At 52.0% G+C, this 17,685-nt stretch overlaps 13 non-coding genes across 13 annotated transcripts; all 13 read right to left on the minus strand.

The window, feature by feature from the left end:
• Positions 1-108: 108 nt before the first annotated feature.
• On the minus strand, positions 109-227 carry LOC126322450 (5S ribosomal RNA). Its single transcript, XR_007559013.1, has one exon. It is a non-coding gene; the product is annotated as a 5S ribosomal RNA (ribosomal RNA).
• Positions 228-1,510: 1,283 nt separating this feature from the next.
• LOC126322451 (5S ribosomal RNA) lies at positions 1,511-1,629 on the minus strand. The gene has a single exon (XR_007559014.1). It is a non-coding gene; the product is annotated as a 5S ribosomal RNA (ribosomal RNA).
• A 1,284-nt stretch (positions 1,630-2,913) lies between these two features.
• LOC126322478 (5S ribosomal RNA) lies at positions 2,914-3,032 on the minus strand. Its single transcript, XR_007559040.1, has one exon. It is a non-coding gene; the product is annotated as a 5S ribosomal RNA (ribosomal RNA).
• A 1,283-nt stretch (positions 3,033-4,315) lies between these two features.
• On the minus strand, positions 4,316-4,434 carry LOC126322452 (5S ribosomal RNA). The gene has a single exon (XR_007559015.1). It is a non-coding gene; the product is annotated as a 5S ribosomal RNA (ribosomal RNA).
• A 1,284-nt stretch (positions 4,435-5,718) lies between these two features.
• Positions 5,719-5,837, minus strand: LOC126322454 (5S ribosomal RNA). The gene has a single exon (XR_007559017.1). It is a non-coding gene; the product is annotated as a 5S ribosomal RNA (ribosomal RNA).
• Positions 5,838-7,120: 1,283 nt separating this feature from the next.
• On the minus strand, positions 7,121-7,239 carry LOC126322455 (5S ribosomal RNA). Its single transcript, XR_007559018.1, has one exon. It is a non-coding gene; the product is annotated as a 5S ribosomal RNA (ribosomal RNA).
• A 1,283-nt stretch (positions 7,240-8,522) lies between these two features.
• LOC126322456 (5S ribosomal RNA) lies at positions 8,523-8,641 on the minus strand. The gene has a single exon (XR_007559019.1). It is a non-coding gene; the product is annotated as a 5S ribosomal RNA (ribosomal RNA).
• A 1,282-nt stretch (positions 8,642-9,923) lies between these two features.
• LOC126322457 (5S ribosomal RNA) lies at positions 9,924-10,042 on the minus strand. Its single transcript, XR_007559020.1, has one exon. It is a non-coding gene; the product is annotated as a 5S ribosomal RNA (ribosomal RNA).
• Positions 10,043-11,325: 1,283 nt separating this feature from the next.
• On the minus strand, positions 11,326-11,444 carry LOC126322458 (5S ribosomal RNA). The gene has a single exon (XR_007559021.1). It is a non-coding gene; the product is annotated as a 5S ribosomal RNA (ribosomal RNA).
• A 1,284-nt stretch (positions 11,445-12,728) lies between these two features.
• LOC126322459 (5S ribosomal RNA) lies at positions 12,729-12,847 on the minus strand. The gene has a single exon (XR_007559022.1). It is a non-coding gene; the product is annotated as a 5S ribosomal RNA (ribosomal RNA).
• Positions 12,848-14,131: 1,284 nt separating this feature from the next.
• LOC126322460 (5S ribosomal RNA) lies at positions 14,132-14,250 on the minus strand. Its single transcript, XR_007559023.1, has one exon. It is a non-coding gene; the product is annotated as a 5S ribosomal RNA (ribosomal RNA).
• Positions 14,251-15,534: 1,284 nt separating this feature from the next.
• Positions 15,535-15,653, minus strand: LOC126322461 (5S ribosomal RNA). Its single transcript, XR_007559024.1, has one exon. It is a non-coding gene; the product is annotated as a 5S ribosomal RNA (ribosomal RNA).
• Positions 15,654-16,937: 1,284 nt separating this feature from the next.
• Positions 16,938-17,056, minus strand: LOC126322462 (5S ribosomal RNA). The gene has a single exon (XR_007559025.1). It is a non-coding gene; the product is annotated as a 5S ribosomal RNA (ribosomal RNA).
• Between the last annotated feature and the right edge of the window lie 629 nt (positions 17,057-17,685).

A 17,685-nucleotide genomic window follows, 5' to 3' on the forward strand; every position in this document is an offset into this window, starting at 1 on the left:
TAATACAGTAGTTTAAAATGCTTGTGGAAGCATCTTTGTCGCACCTGAGAGTTTGTATGAAAAGAGGGCTGCCAGGTGTAGTGACATAAAATTTAAAAGAAGACAGGGAGCCAACAGCACCCGGTGTTCCCAGGCGGTCACCCATCCAAGTACTAACCGGGCCCGATGTTGCTTAACTTCGGTGATCGGACGAGAACCGGTGTATTCAACATGGTATGGCCGTTGGCGTCCTTATACTGTAGCCGCACGGCACAAGAAGGCTTCGCCTCTCCTCCCAATACACGCAATCGCCATTTTCGGTGGCACATTTGACGCAATGCACGTCCTTCCACCTCGAAGCACTAGATCGCGTGTTCGCGCCGCCACGTGGGTCAGACGCACAACACAGCTGCTCGTTGCACCGCCTGTCATTCGTTTGGTTCGTGCGGCCTCCGACACTCGAGGGAGACGCACCTTGTTATTGTTGTCCGTCGCAGGGATTGCGCGCGGCCGGGCGGCGGGTGGACTGCGCGGGGTGTGGCAGTGTCCTGCTGGACCGAGAGAAGCGTTCTCACCTGCCTGACACGCGTCGCGCTTCTAGATATTTGCGTAATTCACACGGTGCATAATCGGCTGTCACCTTCCGTCCCGACTTGTCCCGACTTTGCTCGACTGCCGCTCGCTGCCGCTCGGGTCGCGGTCCATATGACAGCACAAGCACGAGGAACATCTGCGAGATGGGCGCGGGCCGAACCGGCGTGTCCGAGGCGACGTGTGCGACCGTTCGGAGCTACCAGAGCAGCTCTGTGCCGCGCCGTGCCGTGGAAAGGTGCGAAAACATGCACACAAGACACAGGCTTTTCGACAAAGTATCCATCTCTTGTAGCGACGAAAGGTAAATTTTTGTTTACAAATTTGCCGTTGTGCACTGCTACAAAACAATATGCCCTGACGTACTTCACAACATTTCTGTCACTTCATACTGTTTTCTTATTTCCAGAGACTCTTTGGAAGTCTTCCTTGGCGCACTCTTTTCAAACTGAGTTCCTTAATATCGTACCTTACGATAGTTTAAAATCAGTATGGAAGCATCTTTGTCACATGAGAAAGGTAGCATGAAAAAACGGCTGGCAGGGGTAGCGACAAGAAAGCAAGAAATGAAGACAGCCAGAGTTCCCAGGCGGTCGCCGATCCGAATATAAACGTTGTTGCTTATCTTCGGTGGTCGGACGGGAACAGGTTTTTTTTTAATGTAGTTAGTTTTTGGAATGTAGCGCTCCTACAAAACAGTAGGCTCTGACGCATTTCAAGAGCACATCTGTCGATTCGCAGTGTTTCGTTATTTTCAACGAGTTCCTAGCACTCTTCCTCCGCGCATTCTTGTACAAACTGAGTTCATTACTGTAATTTCGCATCTTACGTTTAATACAGTAGTTTAAAATGCTTGTGGAAGCATCTTTGTCGCACCTGAGAGTTTGTATGAAAAGAGGGCTGCCAGGTGTAGTGACATAAAATTTAAAAGAAGACAGGGAGCCAACAGCACCCGGTGTTCCCAGGCGGTCACCCATCCAAGTACTAACCGGGCCCGATGTTGCTTAACTTCGGTGATCGGACGAGAACCGGTGTATTCAACATGGTATGGCCGTTGGCGTCCTTATACTGTAGCCGCACGGCACAAGAAGGCTTCGCCTCTCCTCCCAATACACGCAATCGCCATTTTCGGTGGCACATTTGACGCAATGCACGTCCTTCCACCTCGAAGGCGACGCGCAGTGCGGCGCGCCGCCACGTGGGTCAGACGCACAACACAGCTGCTCGTTGCACCGCCTGTCATTCGTTTGGTTCGTGCGGCCTCCGACACTCGAGGGAGACGCACCTTGTTATTGTTGTCCGTCGCAGGGATTGCGCGCGGCCGGGCGGCGGGTGGACTGCGCGGGGTGTGGCAGTGTCCTGCTGGACCGAGAGAAGCGTTCTCACCTGCCTGACACGCGTCGCGCTTCTAGATATTTGCGTAATTCGCACGGTGCATAATCGGCTGTCACCTTCCGTCCCGACTTGTCCCGACTTTGCTCGACTGCCGCTCGCTGCCGCTCGGGTCGCGGTCCATATGACAGCACAAGCACGAGGAACATCTGCGAGATGGGCGCGGGCCGAACCGGCGTGTCCGAGGCGACGTGTGCGGCCGTTCGGAGCTACCAGAGCAGCTCTGTGCCGCGCCGTGCCGTGGAAAGGTGCGAAAACATGCACACAAGACACAGGCTTTTCGACAAAGTATCCATCTCTTGTAGCGACGAAAGGTAAATTTTTGTTTACAAATTTGCCGTTGTGCACTGCTACAAAACAATATGCCCTGACGTACTTCACAACATTTCTGTCACTTCATACTGTTTTCTTATTTCCAGAGACTCTTTGGAAGTCTTCCTTGGCGCACTCTTTTCAAACTGAGTTCCTTAATATCGTACCTTACGATAGTTTAAAATCAGTATGGAAGCATCTTTGTCACATGAGAAAGGTAGCATGAAAAAACGGCTGGCAGGGGTAGCGACAAGAAAGCAAGAAATGAAGACAGCCAGAGTTCCCAGGCGGTCGCCGATCCGAATATAAACGTTGTTGCTTATCTTCGGTGGTCGGACGGGAACAGGTTTTTTTTTTAATGTAGTTAGTTTTTGGAATGTAGCGCTCCTACAAAACAGTAGGCTCTGACGCATTTCAAGAGCACATCTGTCGATTCGCAGTGTTTCGTTATTTTCAACGAGTTCCTAGCACTCTTCCTCCGCGCATTCTTGTACAAACTGAGTTCATTACTGTAATTTCGCATCTTACGTTTAATACAGTAGTTTAAAATGCTTGTGGAAGCATCTTTGTCGCACCTGAGAGTTAGTATGAAAAGAGGGCTGGCAGGTGTAGTGACATAAAATTTAAAAGAAGACAGGGAGCCAACAGCACCCGGTGTTCCCAGGCGGTCACCCATCCAAGTACTAACTGGGCCCGATGTTGCTTAACTTCGGTGATCGGACGAGAACCGGTGTATTCAACATGGTATGGCCGTTGGCGTCCTTATACTGTAGCCGCACGGCACAAGAAGGCTTCGCCTCTCCTCCCAATACACGCAATCGCCATTTTCGGTGGCACATTTGACGCAATGCACGTCCTTCCACCTCGAAGGCGACGCGCAGTGCGGCGCGCCGCCACGTGGGTCAGACGCACAACACAGCTGCTCGTTGCACCGCCTGTCATTCGTTTGGTTCGTGCGGCCTCCGACACTCGAGGGAGACGCACCTTGTTATTGTTGTCCGTCGCAGGGATTGCGCGCGGCCGGGCGGCGGGTGGACTGCGCGGGGTGTGGCAGTGTCCTGCTGGACCGAGAGAAGCGTTCTCACCTGCCTGACACGCGTCGCGCTTCTAGATATTTGCGTAATTCGCACGGTGCATAATCGGCTGTCACCTTCCGTCCCGACTTGTCCCGACTTTGCTCGACTGCCGCTCGCTGCCGCTCGGGTCGCGGTCCATATGACAGCACAAGCACGAGGAACATCTGCGAGATGGGCGCGGGCCGAACCGGCGTGTCCGAGGCGACGTGTGCGGCCGTTCGGAGCTACCAGAGCAGCTCTGTGCCGCGCCGTGCCGTGGAAAGGTGCGAAAACATGCACACAAGACACAGGCTTTTCGACAAAGTATCCATCTCTTGTAGCGACGAAAGGTAAATTTTTGTTTACAAATTTGCCGTTGTGCACTGCTACAAAACAATATGCCCTGACGTACTTCACAACATTTCTGTCACTTCATACTGTTTTCTTATTTCCAGAGACTCTTTGGAAGTCTTCCTTGGCGCACTCTTTTCAAACTGAGTTCCTTAATATCGTACCTTACGATAGTTTAAAATCAGTATGGAAGCATCTTTGTCACATGAGAAAGGTAGCATGAAAAAACGGCTGGCAGGGGTAGCGACAAGAAAGCAAGAAATGAAGACAGCCAGAGTTCCCAGGCGGTCGCCGATCCGAATATAAACGTTGTTGCTTATCTTCGGTGGTCGGACGGGAACAGGTTTTTTTTTAATGTAGTTAGTTTTTGGAATGTAGCGCTCCTACAAAACAGTAGGCTCTGACGCATTTCAAGAGCACATCTGTCGATTCGCAGTGTTTCGTTATTTTCAACGAGTTCCTAGCACTCTTCCTCCGCGCATTCTTGTACAAACTGAGTTCATTACTGTAATTTCGCATCTTACGTTTAATACAGTAGTTTAAAATGCTTGTGGAAGCATCTTTGTCGCACCTGAGAGTTTGTATGAAAAGAGGGCTGGCAGGTGTAGTGACATAAAATTTAAAAGAAGACAGGGAGCCAACAGCACCCGGTGTTCCCAGGCGGTCACCCATCCAAGTACTAACCGGGCCCGATGTTGCTTAACTTCGGTGATCGGACGAGAACCGGTGTATTCAACATGGTATGGCCGTTGGCGTCCTTATACTGTAGCCGCACGGCACAAGAAGGCTTCGCCTCTCCTCCCAATACACGCAATCGCCATTTTCGGTGGCACATTTGACGCAATGCACGTCCTTCCACCTCGAAGGCGACGCGCAGTGCGGCGCGCCGCCACGTGGGTCAGACGCACAACACAGCTGCTCGTTGCACCGCCTGTCATTCGTTTGGTTCGTGCGGCCTCCGACACTCGAGGGAGACGCACCTTGTTATTGTTGTCCGTCGCAGGGATTGCGCGCGGCCGGGCGGCGGGTGGACTGCGCGGGGTGTGGCAGTGTCCTGCTGGACCGAGAGAAGCGTTCTCACCTGCCTGACACGCGTCGCGCTTCTAGATATTTGCGTAATTCGCACGGTGCATAATCGGCTGTCACCTTCCGTCCCGACTTGTCCCGACTTTGCTCGACTGCCGCTCGCTGCCGCTCGGGTCGCGGTCCATATGACAGCACAAGCACGAGGAACATCTGCGAGATGGGCGCGGGCCGAACCGGCGTGTCCGAGGCGACGTGTGCGGCCGTTCGGAGCTACCAGAGCAGCTCTGTGCCGCGCCGTGCCGTGGAAAGGTGCGAAAACATGCACACAAGACACAGGCTTTTCGACAAAGTATCCATCTCTTGTAGCGACGAAAGGTAAATTTTTGTTTACAAATTTGCCGTTGTGCACTGCTACAAAACAATATGCCCTGACGTACTTCACAACATTTCTGTCACTTCATACTGTTTTCTTATTTCCAGAGACTCTTTGGAAGTCTTCCTTGGCGCACTCTTTTCAAACTGAGTTCCTTAATATCGTACCTTACGATAGTTTAAAATCAGTATGGAAGCATCTTTGTCACATGAGAAAGGTAGCATGAAAAAACGGCTGGCAGGGGTAGCGACAAGAAAGCAAGAAATGAAGACAGCCAGAGTTCCCAGGCGGTCGCCGATCCGAATATAAACGTTGTTGCTTATCTTCGGTGGTCGGACGGGAACAGGTTTTTTTTTTAATGTAGTTAGTTTTTGGAATGTAGCGCTCCTACAAAACAGTAGGCTCTGACGCATTTCAAGAGCACATCTGTCGATTCGCAGTGTTTCGTTATTTTCAACGAGTTCCTAGCACTCTTCCTCCGCGCATTCTTGTACAAACTGAGTTCATTACTGTAATTTCGCATCTTACGTTTAATACAGTAGTTTAAAATGCTTGTGGAAGCATCTTTGTCGCACCTGAGAGTTTGTATGAAAAGAGGGCTGGCAGGTGTAGTGACATAAAATTTAAAAGAAGACAGGGAGCCAACAGCACCCGGTGTTCCCAGGCGGTCACCCATCCAAGTACTAACCGGGCCCGATGTTGCTTAACTTCGGTGATCGGACGAGAACCGGTGTATTCAACATGGTATGGCCGTTGGCGTCCTTATACTGTAGCCGCACGGCACAAGAAGGCTTCGCCTCTCCTCCCAATACACGCAATCGCCATTTTCGGTGGCACATTTGACGCAATGCACGTCCTTCCACCTCGAAGGCGACGCGCAGTGCGGCGCGCCGCCACGTGGGTCAGACGCACAACACAGCTGCTCGTTGCACCGCCTGTCATTCGTTTGGTTCGTGCGGCCTCCGACACTCGAGGGAGACGCACCTTGTTATTGTTGTCCGTCGCAGGGATTGCGCGCGGCCGGGCGGCGGGTGGACTGCGCGGGGTGTGGCAGTGTCCTGCTGGACCGAGAGAAGCGTTCTCACCTGCCTGACACGCGTCGCGCTTCTAGATATTTGCGTAATTCACACGGTGCATAATCGGCTGTCACCTTCCGTCCCGACTTGTCCCGACTTTGCTCGACTGCCGCTCGCTGCCGCTCGGGTCGCGGTCCATATGACAGCACAAGCACGAGGAACATCTGCGAGATGGGCGCGGGCCGAACCGGCGTGTCCGAGGCGACGTGTGCGACCGTTCGGAGCTACCAGAGCAGCTCTGTGCCGCGCCGTGCCGTGGAAAGGTGCGAAAACATGCACACAAGACACAGGCTTTTCGACAAAGTATCCATCTCTTGTAGCGACGAAAGGTAAATTTTTGTTTACAAATTTGCCGTTGTGCACTGCTACAAAACAATATGCCCTGACGTACTTCACAACATTTCTGTCACTTCATACTGTTTTCTTATTTCCAGAGACTCTTTGGAAGTCTTCCTTGGCGCACTCTTTTCAAACTGAGTTCCTTAATATCGTACCTTACGATAGTTTAAAATCAGTATGGAAGCATCTTTGTCACATGAGAAAGGTAGCATGAAAAAACGGCTGGCAGGGGTAGCGACAAGAAAGCAAGAAATGAAGACAGCCAGAGTTCCCAGGCGGTCGCCGATCCGAATATAAACGTTGTTGCTTATCTTCGGTGGTCGGACGGGAACAGGTTTTTTTTTAATGTAGTTAGTTTTTGGAATGTAGCGCTCCTACAAAACAGTAGGCTCTGACGCATTTCAAGAGCACATCTGTCGATTCGCAGTGTTTCGTTATTTTCAACGAGTTCCTAGCACTCTTCCTCCGCGCATTCTTGTACAAACTGAGTTCATTACTGTAATTTCGCATCTTACGTTTAATACAGTAGTTTAAAATGCTTGTGGAAGCATCTTTGTCGCACCTGAGAGTTTGTATGAAAAGAGGGCTGGCAGGTGTAGTGACATAAAATTTAAAAGAAGACAGGGAGCCAACAGCACCCGGTGTTCCCAGGCGGTCACCCATCCAAGTACTAACCGGGCCCGATGTTGCTTAACTTCGGTGATCGGACGAGAACCGGTGTATTCAACATGGTATGGCCGTTGGCGTCCTTATACTGTAGCCGCACGGCACAAGAAGGCTTCGCCTCTCCTCCCAATACACGCAATCGCCATTTTCGGTGGCACATTTGACGCAATGCACGTCCTTCCACCTCGAAGGCGACGCGCAGTGCGGCGCGCCGCCACGTGGGTCAGACGCACAACACAGCTGCTCGTTGCACCGCCTGTCATTCGTTTGGTTCGTGCGGCCTCCGACACTCGAGGGAGACGCACCTTGTTATTGTTGTCCGTCGCAGGGATTGCGCGCGGCCGGGCGGCGGGTGGACTGCGCGGGGTGTGGCAGTGTCCTGCTGGACCGAGAGAAGCGTTCTCACCTGCCTGACACGCGTCGCGCTTCTAGATATTTGCGTAATTCGCACGGTGCATAATCGGCTGTCACCTTCCGTCCCGACTTGTCCCGACTTTGCTCGACTGCCGCTCGCTGCCGCTCGGGTCGCGGTCCATATGACAGCACAAGCACGAGGAACATCTGCGAGATGGGCGCGGGCCGAACCGGCGTGTCCGAGGCGACGTGTGCGGCCGTTCGGAGCTACCAGAGCAGCTCTGTGCCGCGCCGTGCCGTGGAAAGGTGCGAAAACATGCACACAAGACACAGGCTTTTCGACAAAGTATCCATCTCTTGTAGCGACGAAAGGTAAATTTTTGTTTACAAATTTGCCGTTGTGCACTGCTACAAAACAATATGCCCTGACGTACTTCACAACATTTCTGTCACTTCATACTGTTTTCTTATTTCCAGAGACTCTTTGGAAGTCTTCCTTGGCGCACTCTTTTCAAACTGAGTTCCTTAATATCGTACCTTACGATAGTTTAAAATCAGTATGGAAGCATCTTTGTCACATGAGAAAGGTAGCATGAAAAAACGGCTGGCAGGGGTAGCGACAAGAAAGCAAGAAATGAAGACAGCCAGAGTTCCCAGGCGGTCGCCGATCCGAATATAAACGTTGTTGCTTATCTTCGGTGGTCGGACGGGAACAGGTTTTTTTTTAATGTAGTTAGTTTTTGGAATGTAGCGCTCCTACAAAACAGTAGGCTCTGACGCATTTCAAGAGCACATCTGTCGATTCGCAGTGTTTCGTTATTTTCAACGAGTTCCTAGCACTCTTCCTCCGCGCATTCTTGTACAAACTGAGTTCATTACTGTAATTTCGCATCTTACGTTTAATACAGTAGTTTAAAATGCTTGTGGAAGCATCTTTGTCGCACCTGAGAGTTTGTATGAAAAGAGGGCTGGCAGGTGTAGTGACATAAAATTTAAAAGAAGACAGGGAGCCAACAGCACCCGGTGTTCCCAGGCGGTCACCCATCCAAGTACTAACCGGGCCCGATGTTGCTTAACTTCGGTGATCGGACGAGAACCGGTGTATTCAACATGGTATGGCCGTTGGCGTCCTTATACTGTAGCCGCACGGCACAAGAAGGCTTCGCCTCTCCTCCCAATACACGCAATCGCCATTTTCGGTGGCACATTTGACGCAATGCACGTCCTTCCACCTCGAAGGCGACGCGCAGTGCGGCGCGCCGCCACGTGGGTCAGACGCACAACACAGCTGCTCGTTGCACCGCCTGTCATTCGTTTGGTTCGTGCGGCCTCCGACACTCGAGGGAGACGCACCTTGTTATTGTTGTCCGTCGCAGGGATTGCGCGCGGCCGGGCGGCGGGTGGACTGCGCGGGGTGTGGCAGTGTCCTGCTGGACCGAGAGAAGCGTTCTCACCTGCCTGACACGCGTCGCGCTTCTAGATATTTGCGTAATTCACACGGTGCATAATCGGCTGTCACCTTCCGTCCCGACTTGTCCCGACTTTGCTCGACTGCCGCTCGCTGCCGCTCGGGTCGCGGTCCATATGACAGCACAAGCACGAGGAACATCTGCGAGATGGGCGCGGGCCGAACCGGCGTGTCCGAGGCGACGTGTGCGGCCGTTCGGAGCTACCAGAGCAGCTCTGTGCCGCGCCGTGCCGTGGAAAGGTGCGAAAACATGCACACAAGACACAGGCTTTTCGACAAAGTATCCATCTCTTGTAGCGACGAAAGGTAAATTTTTGTTTACAAATTTGCCGTTGTGCACTGCTACAAAACAATATGCCCTGACGTACTTCACAACATTTCTGTCACTTCATACTGTTTTCTTATTTCCAGAGACTCTTTGGAAGTCTTCCTTGGCGCACTCTTTTCAAACTGAGTTCCTTAATATCGTACCTTACGATAGTTTAAAATCAGTATGGAAGCATCTTTGTCACATGAGAAAGGTAGCATGAAAAAACGGCTGGCAGGGGTAGCGACAAGAAAGCAAGAAATGAAGACAGCCAGAGTTCCCAGGCGGTCGCCGATCCGAATATAAACGTTGTTGCTTATCTTCGGTGGTCGGACGGGAACAGGTTTTTTTTAATGTAGTTAGTTTTTGGAATGTAGCGCTCCTACAAAACAGTAGGCTCTGACGCATTTCAAGAGCACATCTGTCGATTCGCAGTGTTTCGTTATTTTCAACGAGTTCCTAGCACTCTTCCTCCGCGCATTCTTGTACAAACTGAGTTCATTACTGTAATTTCGCATCTTACGTTTAATACAGTAGTTTAAAATGCTTGTGGAAGCATCTTTGTCGCACCTGAGAGTTTGTATGAAAAGAGGGCTGGCAGGTGTAGTGACATAAAATTTAAAAGAAGACAGGGAGCCAACAGCACCCGGTGTTCCCAGGCGGTCACCCATCCAAGTACTAACCGGGCCCGATGTTGCTTAACTTCGGTGATCGGACGAGAACCGGTGTATTCAACATGGTATGGCCGTTGGCGTCCTTATACTGTAGCCGCACGGCACAAGAAGGCTTCGCCTCTCCTCCCAATACACGCAATCGCCATTTTCGGTGGCACATTTGACGCAATGCACGTCCTTCCACCTCGAAGGCGACGCGCAGTGCGGCGCGCCGCCACGTGGGTCAGACGCACAACACAGCTGCTCGTTGCACCGCCTGTCATTCGTTTGGTTCGTGCGGCCTCCGACACTCGAGGGAGACGCACCTTGTTATTGTTGTCCGTCGCAGGGATTGCGCGCGGCCGGGCGGCGGGTGGACTGCGCGGGGTGTGGCAGTGTCCTGCTGGACCGAGAGAAGCGTTCTCACCTGCCTGACACGCGTCGCGCTTCTAGATATTTGCGTAATTCACACGGTGCATAATCGGCTGTCACCTTCCGTCCCGACTTGTCCCGACTTTGCTCGACTGCCGCTCGCTGCCGCTCGGGTCGCGGTCCATATGACAGCACAAGCACGAGGAACATCTGCGAGATGGGCGCGGGCCGAACCGGCGTGTCCGAGGCGACGTGTGCGGCCGTTCGGAGCTACCAGAGCAGCTCTGTGCCGCGCCGTGCCGTGGAAAGGTGCGAAAACATGCACACAAGACACAGGCTTTTCGACAAAGTATCCATCTCTTGTAGCGACGAAAGGTAAATTTTTGTTTACAAATTTGCCGTTGTGCACTGCTACAAAACAATATGCCCTGACGTACTTCACAACATTTCTGTCACTTCATACTGTTTTCTTATTTCCAGAGACTCTTTGGAAGTCTTCCTTGGCGCACTCTTTTCAAACTGAGTTCCTTAATATCGTACCTTACGATAGTTTAAAATCAGTATGGAAGCATCTTTGTCACATGAGAAAGGTAGCATGAAAAAACGGCTGGCAGGGGTAGCGACAAGAAAGCAAGAAATGAAGACAGCCAGAGTTCCCAGGCGGTCGCCGATCCGAATATAAACGTTGTTGCTTATCTTCGGTGGTCGGACGGGAACAGGTTTTTTTTTAATGTAGTTAGTTTTTGGAATGTAGCGCTCCTACAAAACAGTAGGCTCTGACGCATTTCAAGAGCACATCTGTCGATTCGCAGTGTTTCGTTATTTTCAACGAGTTCCTAGCACTCTTCCTCCGCGCATTCTTGTACAAACTGAGTTCATTACTGTAATTTCGCATCTTACGTTTAATACAGTAGTTTAAAATGCTTGTGGAAGCATCTTTGTCGCACCTGAGAGTTTGTATGAAAAGAGGGCTGGCAGGTGTAGTGACATAAAATTTAAAAGAAGACAGGGAGCCAACAGCACCCGGTGTTCCCAGGCGGTCACCCATCCAAGTACTAACCGGGCCCGATGTTGCTTAACTTCGGTGATCGGACGAGAACCGGTGTATTCAACATGGTATGGCCGTTGGCGTCCTTATACTGTAGCCGCACGGCACAAGAAGGCTTCGCCTCTCCTCCCAATACACGCAATCGCCATTTTCGGTGGCACATTTGACGCAATGCACGTCCTTCCACCTCGAAGGCGACGCGCAGTGCGGCGCGCCGCCACGTGGGTCAGACGCACAACACAGCTGCTCGTTGCACCGCCTGTCATTCGTTTGGTTCGTGCGGCCTCCGACACTCGAGGGAGACGCACCTTGTTATTGTTGTCCGTCGCAGGGATTGCGCGCGGCCGGGCGGCGGGTGGACTGCGCGGGGTGTGGCAGTGTCCTGCTGGACCGAGAGAAGCGTTCTCACCTGCCTGACACGCGTCGCGCTTCTAGATATTTGCGTAATTCGCACGGTGCATAATCGGCTGTCACCTTCCGTCCCGACTTGTCCCGACTTTGCTCGACTGCCGCTCGCTGCCGCTCGGGTCGCGGTCCATATGACAGCACAAGCACGAGGAACATCTGCGAGATGGGCGCGGGCCGAACCGGCGTGTCCGAGGCGACGTGTGCGGCCGTTCGGAGCTACCAGAGCAGCTCTGTGCCGCGCCGTGCCGTGGAAAGGTGCGAAAACATGCACACAAGACACAGGCTTTTCGACAAAGTATCCATCTCTTGTAGCGACGAAAGGTAAATTTTTGTTTACAAATTTGCCGTTGTGCACTGCTACAAAACAATATGCCCTGACGTACTTCACAACATTTCTGTCACTTCATACTGTTTTCTTATTTCCAGAGACTCTTTGGAAGTCTTCCTTGGCGCACTCTTTTCAAACTGAGTTCCTTAATATCGTACCTTACGATAGTTTAAAATCAGTATGGAAGCATCTTTGTCACATGAGAAAGGTAGCATGAAAAAACGGCTGGCAGGGGTAGCGACAAGAAAGCAAGAAATGAAGACAGCCAGAGTTCCCAGGCGGTCGCCGATCCGAATATAAACGTTGTTGCTTATCTTCGGTGGTCGGACGGGAACAGGTTTTTTTTTTAATGTAGTTAGTTTTTGGAATGTAGCGCTCCTACAAAACAGTAGGCTCTGACGCATTTCAAGAGCACATCTGTCGATTCGCAGTGTTTCGTTATTTTCAACGAGTTCCTAGCACTCTTCCTCCGCGCATTCTTGTACAAACTGAGTTCATTACTGTAATTTCGCATCTTACGTTTAATACAGTAGTTTAAAATGCTTGTGGAAGCATCTTTGTCGCACCTGAGAGTTTGTATGAAAAGAGGGCTGGCAGGTGTAGTGACATAAAATTTAAAAGAAGACAGGGAGCCAACAGCACCCGGTGTTCCCAGGCGGTCACCCATCCAAGTACTAACCGGGCCCGATGTTGCTTAACTTCGGTGATCGGACGAGAACCGGTGTATTCAACATGGTATGGCCGTTGGCGTCCTTATACTGTAGCCGCACGGCACAAGAAGGCTTCGCCTCTCCTCCCAATACACGCAATCGCCATTTTCGGTGGCACATTTGACGCAATGCACGTCCTTCCACCTCGAAGGCGACGCGCAGTGCGGCGCGCCGCCACGTGGGTCAGACGCACAACACAGCTGCTCGTTGCACCGCCTGTCATTCGTTTGGTTCGTGCGGCCTCCGACACTCGAGGGAGACGCACCTTGTTATTGTTGTCCGTCGCAGGGATTGCGCGCGGCCGGGCGGCGGGTGGACTGCGCGGGGTGTGGCAGTGTCCTGCTGGACCGAGAGAAGCGTTCTCACCTGCCTGACACGCGTCGCGCTTCTAGATATTTGCGTAATTCACACGGTGCATAATCGGCTGTCACCTTCCGTCCCGACTTGTCCCGACTTTGCTCGACTGCCGCTCGCTGCCGCTCGGGTCGCGGTCCATATGACAGCACAAGCACGAGGAACATCTGCGAGATGGGCGCGGGCCGAACCGGCGTGTCCGAGGCGACGTGTGCGGCCGTTCGGAGCTACCAGAGCAGCTCTGTGCCGCGCCGTGCCGTGGAAAGGTGCGAAAACATGCACACAAGACACAGGCTTTTCGACAAAGTATCCATCTCTTGTAGCGACGAAAGGTAAATTTTTGTTTACAAATTTGCCGTTGTGCACTGCTACAAAACAATATGCCCTGACGTACTTCACAACATTTCTGTCACTTCATACTGTTTTCTTATTTCCAGAGACTCTTTGGAAGTCTTCCTTGGCGCACTCTTTTCAAACTGAGTTCCTTAATATCGTACCTTACGATAGTTTAAAATCAGTATGGAAGCATCTTTGTCACATGAGAAAGGTAGCATGAAAAAAACGGCTGGCAGGGGTAGCGACAAGAAAGCAAGAAATGAAGACAGCCAGAGTTCCCAGGCGGTCGCCGATCCGAATATAAACGTTGTTGCTTATCTTCGGTGGTCGGACGGGAACAGGTTTTTTTTTAATGTAGTTAGTTTTTGGAATGTAGCGCTCCTACAAAACAGTAGGCTCTGACGCATTTCAAGAGCACATCTGTCGATTCGCAGTGTTTCGTTATTTTCAACGAGTTCCTAGCACTCTTCCTCCGCGCATTCTTGTACAAACTGAGTTCATTACTGTAATTTCGCATCTTACGTTTAATACAGTAGTTTAAAATGCTTGTGGAAGCATCTTTGTCGCACCTGAGAGTTTGTATGAAAAGAGGGCTGCCAGGTGTAGTGACATAAAATTTAAAAGAAGACAGGGAGCCAACAGCACCCGGTGTTCCCAGGCGGTCACCCATCCAAGTACTAACCGGGCCCGATGTTGCTTAACTTCGGTGATCGGACGAGAACCGGTGTATTCAACATGGTATGGCCGTTGGCGTCCTTATACTGTAGCCGCACGGCACAAGAAGGCTTCGCCTCTCCTCCCAATACACGCAATCGCCATTTTCGGTGGCACATTTGACGCAATGCACGTCCTTCCACCTCGAAGGCGACGCGCAGTGCGGCGCGCCGCCACGTGGGTCAGACGCACAACACAGCTGCTCGTTGCACCGCCTGTCATTCGTTTGGTTCGTGCGGCCTCCGACACTCGAGGGAGACGCACCTTGTTATTGTTGTCCGTCGCAGGGATTGCGCGCGGCCGGGCGGCGGGTGGACTGCGCGGGGTGTGGCAGTGTCCTGCTGGACCGAGAGAAGCGTTCTCACCTGCCTGACACGCGTCGCGCTTCTAGATATTTGCGTAATTCGCACGGTGCATAATCGGCTGTCACCTTCCGTCCCGACTTGTCCCGACTTTGCTCGACTGCCGCTCGCTGCCGCTCGGGTCGCGGTCCATATGACAGCACAAGCACGAGGAACATCTGCGAGATGGGCGCGGGCCGAACCGGCGTGTCCGAGGCGACGTGTGCGGCCGTTCGGAGCTACCAGAGCAGCTCTGTGCCGCGCCGTGCCGTGGAAAGGTGCGAAAACATGCACACAAGACACAGGCTTTTCGACAAAGTATCCATCTCTTGTAGCGACGAAAGGTAAATTTTTGTTTACAAATTTGCCGTTGTGCACTGCTACAAAACAATATGCCCTGACGTACTTCACAACATTTCTGTCACTTCATACTGTTTTCTTATTTCCAGAGACTCTTTGGAAGTCTTCCTTGGCGCACTCTTTTCAAACTGAGTTCCTTAATATCGTACCTTACGATAGTTTAAAATCAGTATGGAAGCATCTTTGTCACATGAGAAAGGTAGCATGAAAAAACGGCTGGCAGGGGTAGCGACAAGAAAGCAAGAAATGAAGACAGCCAGAGTTCCCAGGCGGTCGCCGATCCGAATATAAACGTTGTTGCTTATCTTCGGTGGTCGGACGGGAACAGGTTTTTTTTTTAATGTAGTTAGTTTTTGGAATGTAGCGCTCCTACAAAACAGTAGGCTCTGACGCATTTCAAGAGCACATCTGTCGATTCGCAGTGTTTCGTTATTTTCAACGAGTTCCTAGCACTCTTCCTCCGCGCATTCTTGTACAAACTGAGTTCATTACTGTAATTTCGCATCTTACGTTTAATACAGTAGTTTAAAATGCTTGTGGAAGCATCTTTGTCGCACCTGAGAGTTTGTATGAAAAGAGGGCTGGCAGGTGTAGTGACATAAAATTTAAAAGAAGACAGGGAGCCAACAGCACCCGGTGTTCCCAGGCGGTCACCCATCCAAGTACTAACCGGGCCCGATGTTGCTTAACTTCGGTGATCGGACGAGAACCGGTGTATTCAACATGGTATGGCCGTTGGCGTCCTTATACTGTAGCCGCACGGCACAAGAAGGCTTCGCCTCTCCTCCCAATACACGCAATCGCCATTTTCGGTGGCACATTTGACGCAATGCACGTCCTTCCACCTCGAAGGCGACGCGCAGTGCGGCGCGCCGCCACGTGGGTCAGACGCACAACACAGCTGCTCGTTGCACCGCCTGTCATTCGTTTGGTTCGTGCGGCCTCCGACACTCGAGGGAGACGCACCTTGTTATTGTTGTCCGTCGCAGGGATTGCGCGCGGCCGGGCGGCGGGTGGACTGCGCGGGGTGTGGCAGTGTCCTGCTGGACCGAGAGAAGCGTTCTCACCTGCCTGACACGCGTCGCGCTTCTAGATATTTGCGTAATTCACACGGTGCATAATCGGCTGTCACCTTCCGTCCCGACTTGTCCCGACTTTGCTCGACTGCCGCTCGCTGCCGCTCGGGTCGCGGTCCATATGACAGCACAAGCACGAGGAACATCTGCGAGATGGGCGCGGGCCGAACCGGCGTGTCCGAGGCGACGTGTGCGGCCGTTCGGAGCTACCAGAGCAGCTCTGTGCCGCGCCGTGCCGTGGAAAGGTGCGAAAACATGCACACAAGACACAGGCTTTTCGACAAAGTATCCATCTCTTGTAGCGACGAAAGGTAAATTTTTGTTTACAAATTTGCCGTTGTGCACTGCTACAAAACAATATGCCCTGACGTACTTCACAACATTTCTGTCACTTCATACTGTTTTCTTATTTCCAGAGACTCTTTGGAAGTCTTCCTTGGCGCACTCTTTTCAAACTGAGTTCCTTAATATCGTACCTTACGATAGTTTAAAATCAGTATGGAAGCATCTTTGTCACATGAGAAAGGTAGCATGAAAAAACGGCTGGCAGGGGTAGCGACAAGAAAGCAAGAAATGAAGACAGCCAGAGTTCCCAGGCGGTCGCCGATCCGAATATAAACGTTGTTGCTTATCTTCGGTGGTCGGACGGGAACAGGTTTTTTTTTTAATGTAGTTAGTTTTTGGAATGTAGCGCTCCTACAAAACAGTAGGCTCTGACGCATTTCAAGAGCACATCTGTCGATTCGCAGTGTTTCGTTATTTTCAACGAGTTCCTAGCACTCTTCCTCCGCGCATTCTTGTACAAACTGAGTTCATTACTGTAATTTCGCATCTTACGTTTAATACAGTAGTTTAAAATGCTTGTGGAAGCATCTTTGTCGCACCTGAGAGTTTGTATGAAAAGAGGGCTGCCAGGTGTAGTGACATAAAATTTAAAAGAAGACAGGGAGCCAACAGCACCCGGTGTTCCCAGGCGGTCACCCATCCAAGTACTAACCGGGCCCGATGTTGCTTAACTTCGGTGATCGGACGAGAACCGGTGTATTCAACATGGTATGGCCGTTGGCGTCCTTATACTGTAGCCGCACGGCACAAGAAGGCTTCGCCTCTCCTCCCAATACACGCAATCGCCATTTTCGGTGGCACATTTGACGCAATGCACGTCCTTCCACCTCGAAGGCGACGCGCAGTGCGGCGCGCCGCCACGTGGGTCAGACGCACAACACAGCTGCTCGTTGCACCGCCTGTCATTCGTTTGGTTCGTGCGGCCTCCGACACTCGAGGGAGACGCACCTTGTTATTGTTGTCCGTCGCAGGGATTGCGCGCGGCCGGGCGGCGGGTGGACTGCGCGGGGGTGTGGCAGTGTCCTGCTGGACCGAGAGAAGCGTTCTCACCTGCCTGACACGCGTCGCGCTTCTAGATATTTGCGTAATTCGCACGGTGCATAATCGGCTGTCACCTTCCGTCCCGACTTGTCCCGACTTTGCTCGACTGCCGCTCGCTGCCGCTCGGGTCGCGGTCCATATGACAGCACAAGCACGAGGAACATCTGCGAGATGGGCGCGGGCCGAACCGGCGTGTCCGAGGCGACGTGTGCGGCCGTTCGGAGCTACCAGAGCAGCTCTGTGCCGCGCCGTGCCGTGGAAAGGTGCGAAAACATGCACACAAGACACAGGCTAACACGCGATCTAGTGT

This window comes from Schistocerca gregaria, unplaced genomic scaffold (genome assembly GCF_023897955.1).
Source record: "Schistocerca gregaria isolate iqSchGreg1 unplaced genomic scaffold, iqSchGreg1.2 ptg000811l, whole genome shotgun sequence".
NCBI classification, from domain to species: domain Eukaryota; kingdom Metazoa; phylum Arthropoda; class Insecta; order Orthoptera; family Acrididae; genus Schistocerca; species Schistocerca gregaria.